Consider the following 7,500-nt stretch of genomic DNA (forward strand, 5'->3'; position numbering starts at 1 on the left):
AGAGAGAGAGAGAGAGAGAGAGAGAGAGAGAGAGAGATGATGGAGAGAACGAGACAGACAGTGAGACAGACAGTGAGACAGAGACAGATGGACAGAGAGAGAGAGAGAGAGAGAGAGAGAGAGAGAGAGAGAGACAGAGAGAGATGGAGAGAGAGAGAGACAGAGAGAGATGGAGAGAGACAGAGAGAGATGGAGAGAGAGAGACAGAGAGAAATAGAGGGAGGGAGGGGAGGGGTGGCTGGATGGAGGTTAGGTTTAGTGCTTGGCAGTGGGGACAGCGAGCAGATGGGCTGTATTATGGGCTGTATTGTTTGGAACGACAGACTCAGCCTAAGGCCATCCTTCATTTCTTTCTCTCTCTTCTCTCTCTCTCACACACACACACAACACACACACACACACACACGGCCTGGTCGCTCTTTGAAGCGTGTGTGGCATAGTGCACAGAGGGGTAACAAGGACTGGCTGGTGAACCGGCCGAGTGCTGGTCTGCCAAGCTGAAGGCTGCTGTTTAACCTTCAATCAGCGCAGAACGGCACGGCATTAACACATATAATTGTACACACGTGCACGCATGCACACATAGACATGCACACACATTGACACCACACACATTGACACACACACACACACACACACACACACACACACACACACACACACACACACACACACACACACACACACACACACACACACACACACACACACACACACACACACACCACACACACACACACACTCTATAGCCCAATGCAGTGGTTTTCAACCAGTGGTCCTTGAGGGGGTTCCAGGTGGTCCCCAGCTAAATGATAGAGTTGGTAATCAATGGACCCTTCTTAGATCTTTAACTCGAGAGCGTAAAATAAAACCAAATGGACCCGTACAGGTCCATTTGGTTTCACTTTACGCTCTCAAGAGGTACATAATTGTTAAACATCTTTATTACTTCATTTACAAGAAGTCTAAACTATACATAAATAGAGAATGTAAAATATTGTTATTTTGATTGTTTGCCTGTTATCTCTCCTAGATACCAACATCAATACAGCATGGAATTGTGGACAAAATCTTATCCAACAATACCAAAATGTTCTTTAGTTTTGGGTCTCATTAAACGGTGTTCCGTGGCTCAAATGCAGAATAAACTAGAACTGCACTCTGTCGAGTGCCTACTTACTTGTTGCACACAAGTAGGCCATAAATGCCCTACTAGTGCGCAAGCAGAGCGTGCAAGTACTGTCGACCGCTACAAACTGTCAAATCTTAGCTTCTCTTTGAAAGAACGATGAAATATTGAATTATTATGTTTAGCTATTGCTACGTACCTACTTTTTGCACGTAAAAAAGTAGTATTATGAAGTATATCGTAATAAAGATGTGGATTAAAGGACCAATGCCTTCGATGGTGACGTATATCTCGATCAATGTCGGGTGGATTAAAGGAAATGCCTCTATGTATATGTATACGTAATTTGTAAGTTGATTAGCGGTATACTGTGGTTACTTTTGATGCGTATGCACCGTCCAGCATATGACGTCAGGGTATAACTGGCGTCAAATGCTAGCTCTCAATGATGACATAATAAAGATGTGGATTAAAGGTCCCAATGCCAGAGTGTAATTGGTTTTCGATGGTGACGTAATGACGATATGTTTTAGTGTCGGGAGGATTAGAGGTAATGCTCCTATGTATACATGTATGTAGTCTGGCACCACTGCCGTATCAGGCACAAGTAGTCATTACGTCATTTGCTGGGACGGTGCATACGCATCATCGGGCGAAACTAGTACTTGCGCGCTCTGCTTGCGCAAGTAATAATGGGCATTGATATGAAAAGGTTGAAAACCACTGGCCTAATGCTTTGAAATGAAACCTACATGTGATACTGTCCCACTATGAGATGAAACCTACATGTGATACTGTCCCACTATGAGATGAAACCTACATGTGATACTGTCTCCCACTATGAGATGAAACCTACATGTGATACTGTCCCACTATGAGATGAAACCTACATGTGATACTGTCCCACTATGAGATGAAACCTACATGTGATACTGTCCCACTATGAGATGAAACCTACATGTGATACTGTCCCACTATGAGATGAAACCTACATGTGATACTGTCCCACTATGAGATGAAACCTACATGTGATACTGTCCCACTATGAGATGAAACCTACATGTGATACTGTCCCACTATGAGATGAAACCTACATGTGATACTGTCCCACTATGAGATGAAACCTACATGTGATACTGTCCCACTATGAGATGAAACCTACATGTGATACTGTCCCACTATGAGATGAAACCTACATGTGATACTGTCCCACTATGAGATGAAACCTACATGTGATACTGTCCCACTATGAGATGAAACCTACATGTGATACTGTCCCACTATGAAATGAAACCTACATGTGATACTGTCCCACTATGAGATGAAACCTACATGTGATACTGTCCCACTATGAGATGAAACCTACATGTGATACTGTCCCACTATGAGATGAAACCTACATGTGATACTGTCCCACTATGAGATGAAACCTACATGTGATACTGTCCCACTATGAGATGAAACCTACATGTGATACTGTCCCACTATGAGATGAAACCTACATGTGATACTGTCCCACTATGAGATGAAACCTACATGTGATACTGTCCCACTATGAGATGAAACCTACATGTGATACTGTCCCACTATGAGATGAAACCTACATGTGATACTGTCCCACTATGAGATGAAACCTACATGTGATACTGTCCCACTATGAGATGAAACCTACATGTGATACTGTCCCATTATGAGATGAAACCTACATGTGATACTGTCCCATTATGAGATGAAACCTACATGTGATACTGTCCCATTATGAGATGAAACCTACATGTGATACTGTCCCACTATGAGATGAAACCTACATGTGATACTGTCCCACTATGAGATGAAACCTACATGTGATACTGTCCCACTATGAGATGAAACCTACATGTGATACTGTCCCACTATGAGATGAAACCTACATGTGATACTGTCCCATTATGAGATGAAACCTACATGTGATACTGTCCCACTATGAAATGAAACCTACATGTGATACTGTCCCATTATGAGGGAGTTCTCTATAACATTGGTTCAGTCATGGAACACTCACGTCAAAGTAGATTTAACCATTTATTGCAGACCAGACCCTGCATGAACTATAACGCTGTATGCTTCATTTCTGCACTGCAGTTTGTTTCTCCATTTTCTTCCACCCAGCTCCAGCCTCCACATGAATATTTAGATGTCACCGCCGGACGTATCGGTAGGCGGAGATCTCCGATCGATTGGCTACTGGAGGCCCGGGCCGGGCGGGCCCACCTCCGCCCTAGACCGATCGATTGGCTACTCGAGGCCCGGGCGAGGCCGGCCCACACCAGCCCCAGACCAGCTCACTTCAGTGGAGAGTTGTACCTACAGCAGTGGCTCTCAACCAGCGGTTGGTCCTTGAGGGGGTTCCAGGTGGTCCCCAACTAAATGATGGTAACCAAATGGACCCTTATAGATCTCTTAAGAGTGTCAAATTGTTTATGCTTAAGAGTTAAATTGTTAAACATCTGCACTACATGATTTACAAGAAGTCTACACAATTAGAGAATGTAATGTAGGTTAAATCTCATATGGTGGCGGTCCGTGGCTCAAATGGTGAATAAATAATGGACCTTGAAAAAGGTTGAAAGAGAGTTGTATACATATATGCAGATCACTGGCCTACACGCCACTAATGTATGCCAATATTCCTTTTAAACTGGTAGAGCAGGGCTCTTCTACAAGCTCACAACGGTTTGCTTTAAAAAAGCTGACCAAGTACATAGCATTGAGGATTTAAGTGGTCGGAGATATACATAATTTAACATGCAATCCAACATGCAACGCCATTGAGGCAACGCGTTGTGAACTTGTAGATCAGCTATTTTCACCATGCGACGCCGGAGTCACACATTGGACATTACACTCTCGCTCGGTCTCATTCACCCTCCCTCCCTCCCTCCCTCCCTCCCTCCATCCATCTCTCTGCTAGGTGATGTAAAGCCCCTATCCACTGCTATCGCAGCCTCTCCCTGTCTAACTATAGCCAGACAACAGCATTAATATGCCAAGCAGCCTGCACACAGTCAATTGATGATATATTCTGGGCAAAAGATCAATTCCCCTGCCGCCCCCCCGCCCCCCTGGCCTCCCCCCTCAGCTCTTTCGCTGTATGAGGCATCCATATATTCACTCCTGTTTGTGTCCGTATGCATGTGTGTCTTTATAGTATATGTTTATATATGCATAATACAGACTATGTGTGTGTGTGTGTGTGTGTGTGTGTGTGTGTGTGTGTGTGTGTGTGTGTGTGTGTGTGTGTGTGTGTGTGTGTGAGTGTGTGCGTGGGCATATGCTATGTCACTGGTGTCAGGCAGAAACCTTGTATCTCTCAACTTATATATATATGATTTTCGTACTTCATCACACAAGTGTCGCTCAAAAGTAGTGAAGGCAGCCGATCTACAAGCTTGTAGACCTGCTATTTTCACTATTTTTTAAAAATGTTTCGAATACGATAATTAAAAAAGAGGAAACGGTTTCGGGACATGCATGGTTTCCACCCGATAGCGGCGCGACGCACGCGAGCGTGTGCGTGTGTGCTTGCGTATGCATGTTGGTGGTGGTGGCATGACGTATATGAGTGCAATCTGATGATGAGCTATGGTGTGTGCATGCTACAGTGCTGCTGTAATAACCCATGAATCATGGCAGGGCCCCCGCCTGACAGCCAACAGGCCTATAAAACAAACAAACAGCAACAACATGCATGCGCAGGTACACTTATATGCATAAACCACCACCCCTGTATAGTATACCCCTACCACCACACCGCGCGCACATGCACACACACACACATACACACACACATACTCACACACAGGCACATGCACGCACGCGCGCGTGTGTCACTATACTCGTGAGGACATTGTGAGCTTGTAGATCTGCTGTTTGTGATGCTCGACACACCGGCACGCAACAGAGTATAAATCACTGATAACTCTAAGTACCTGTAACCCTTAAACCCAACCTGTAAATGTACTAATCCTAATCCCCAAACTGAACCTCTTCCTAATTGAACTGCGTTCACACGGGCAGATGCAAACGATACAAAGACGCAAAGCTACACAGCGCATTTGTAGCTTTGTATCTTTGTAGCTGTTGTAGCTTTAGCAGCAGCTACAAACGCTGGATGTATCTTTGTATCTTCATGTTGCTGGCTTCCATTGAAAATGAATGGTAGACTGTATCTTTGCATCTGCCCGTGTGAACGCAGCATAAACCTAAATAATTATATTAAAAACAATCCTTATCATCAATCAACCATTGCTCTCACAATGTCTATTTCTCTATATTTGTGGAGACATTTGGCCCTCACAAGTATACTAATACAGGTACAGACATGCATGCACACACACATATACATAAACCATGCACGTGCCGCACACACATGCACACGTCGCACGCACACACACACACACACACACACACACACACACACACACACACACACACACACACACACACACACACACACACACACACACACACACACACACACACACACACACACACACACACACAGGCGTTATCAGGTCATGCAGGCGGGCCGGTGGCGGATGGGAATGGGCGTTGCCCTCTGTTGGAGGTCGGCCGGGGTCACGTATGGTAAGAGCATGTTTACAGTTATGAGACGGTGTTATTTTGTAAAGTGATTGGAGTGCATGTGATTGAGTAACATAACCCTTGCCTTTCTGTAGAACAGGCGGTTTTGCGTGCGTGCGTGTGTGTGTGCACGTGCACGCGCGCGTGTGTGTGTGTGTGTACACAATATGCACAATGTGCATGTACAGTGGTGGACAGTAACTAAGTACATTTACTGTACTTAAGTACATGTGTGCACTCAGTTGTACTGATCCAAGTATTCCGCTTTTTATATGCTTTCACTCCATTACATTTCAAAACATTACATTTCAAAACATTACATTTCAAAACATTACATTTCAAAACATTACATTTCAAAACATTACATTACATTACATTACATCTGTACTTTTTGACTCTTAAGCGATATTACACGAGAGGGTGTTTTTCATCATCATTAATGCACGCCTGAGGTGCCGTAGGAACTCACCCACAGGCCAGTTCCGAAAGATATCGCAGACGTGCATTAATGACGTTAAAGAACACCCTCGAGTATAATATTAACAATGTAACAGTTACCCATAAAACTAAGATAAAATTAAGATTTTTTTAATGACAGATGTAGTCACTACGACCACAAATGTCCCAAGGAACTAGCTAGCCTAGCCACCGAGTCTGCTGCGCTCTGGGAGAAAAACACAATCTTTGTTTTGATTAGGTGTTCCTTTGCACTGGTTTAAGGAACGTCAGGAAGCTGTTTCAACTAATGAGATTGCTTCCTCGAAACGACCTGTTGTATACTACTAGTTAAGAACTATTGCGACCAAAACGTACCAATAATGAACCACTGGAGCCCTATTTCAAATGGAGTTAAATAGCTAACTGGATTAGCTTCCCTTAATCGCTATTTTCACTATTTCTGAACATTTCTGAAAATGTACTTTTGAATACTTGACTATACTTCACTTCACCCCTTTTTCCGCCTCCCAGTTCTTCTGCCCCTTTTTCCATACGGTCACGTTTTCCATTTACTTTATACCTGATGTAAACAAGTCTTAAGGTGGTTGCACACTGGACGTGTTTTTTTGGAAAACCGATGGAGAAACGCCGTTAGAAATCCGAAAAACGCGCTCACTCCGCACACTGCTCCTCCTTGTGGATAGGGGGAGGGCTATCTTACTGAGACAACAATGTAGTCCAGGAAGGAAGTGAGACCAGTGTCCGTGACATCATGGACACGGCTAAAATCTAAAATATCTAAAACCACATATTACACACAACCCCAGGAAAGTGTTCAAAAATCTTCTAAACGTCATTAACATAACTTTTTTTGCAGTGTCCCTTTAATACACCACCGACTATGCTCTCTCTGCATTTTGGGAACAGCGGGTGGAACAAGTTTTAATACCGCGAGGCTGCTGCCTAATTTCGTTTTAAGTCTAGCCTCGGGAAATAAATATGAAATGCTACATGCTACATTACTAAAGCTCCATTTAGACTGGGTCTGCTACCCAATGGACCACGTTCCATTCATATTCAATGAGCGAGGCGCAGTAATAATTGACAATGCTGACGCTGACTATAGCATGGCAGAAATGAGCTGCAATAAAACGTCACACTTCCCAGTAATGGAGCGATATGGAGCTCTGTGCCTGCTGCCTTCAATGTAACTCTTATTTAAAATGACGATGGCAGTATGAGGAGGCAATTACAAAGGCACATTTGACAAGAATAGTTTTCGGAAGAACACTCTGCCCACTTCTCAAGTT

General features: G+C 43.8%; 1 protein-coding gene across 1 annotated transcript in view; it reads right to left on the reverse strand.

The window, feature by feature from the left end:
- The window catches only part of LOC306915076 (RNA binding protein fox-1 homolog 3-like), a gene marked incomplete at both ends in the record, with an annotated part of 61,734 nt that overhangs the window by 4,457 nt on the left and 49,777 nt on the right, over window positions 1-7,500 (reverse strand). The gene's annotated exons all lie outside the window — the stretch shown is intronic.

The sequence above is a fragment of the Electrona antarctica genome (assembly GCF_951216825.1).
Source record: "Electrona antarctica genome assembly, chromosome: 22".
NCBI lineage: Eukaryota > Metazoa > Chordata > Actinopteri > Myctophiformes > Myctophidae > Electrona > Electrona antarctica.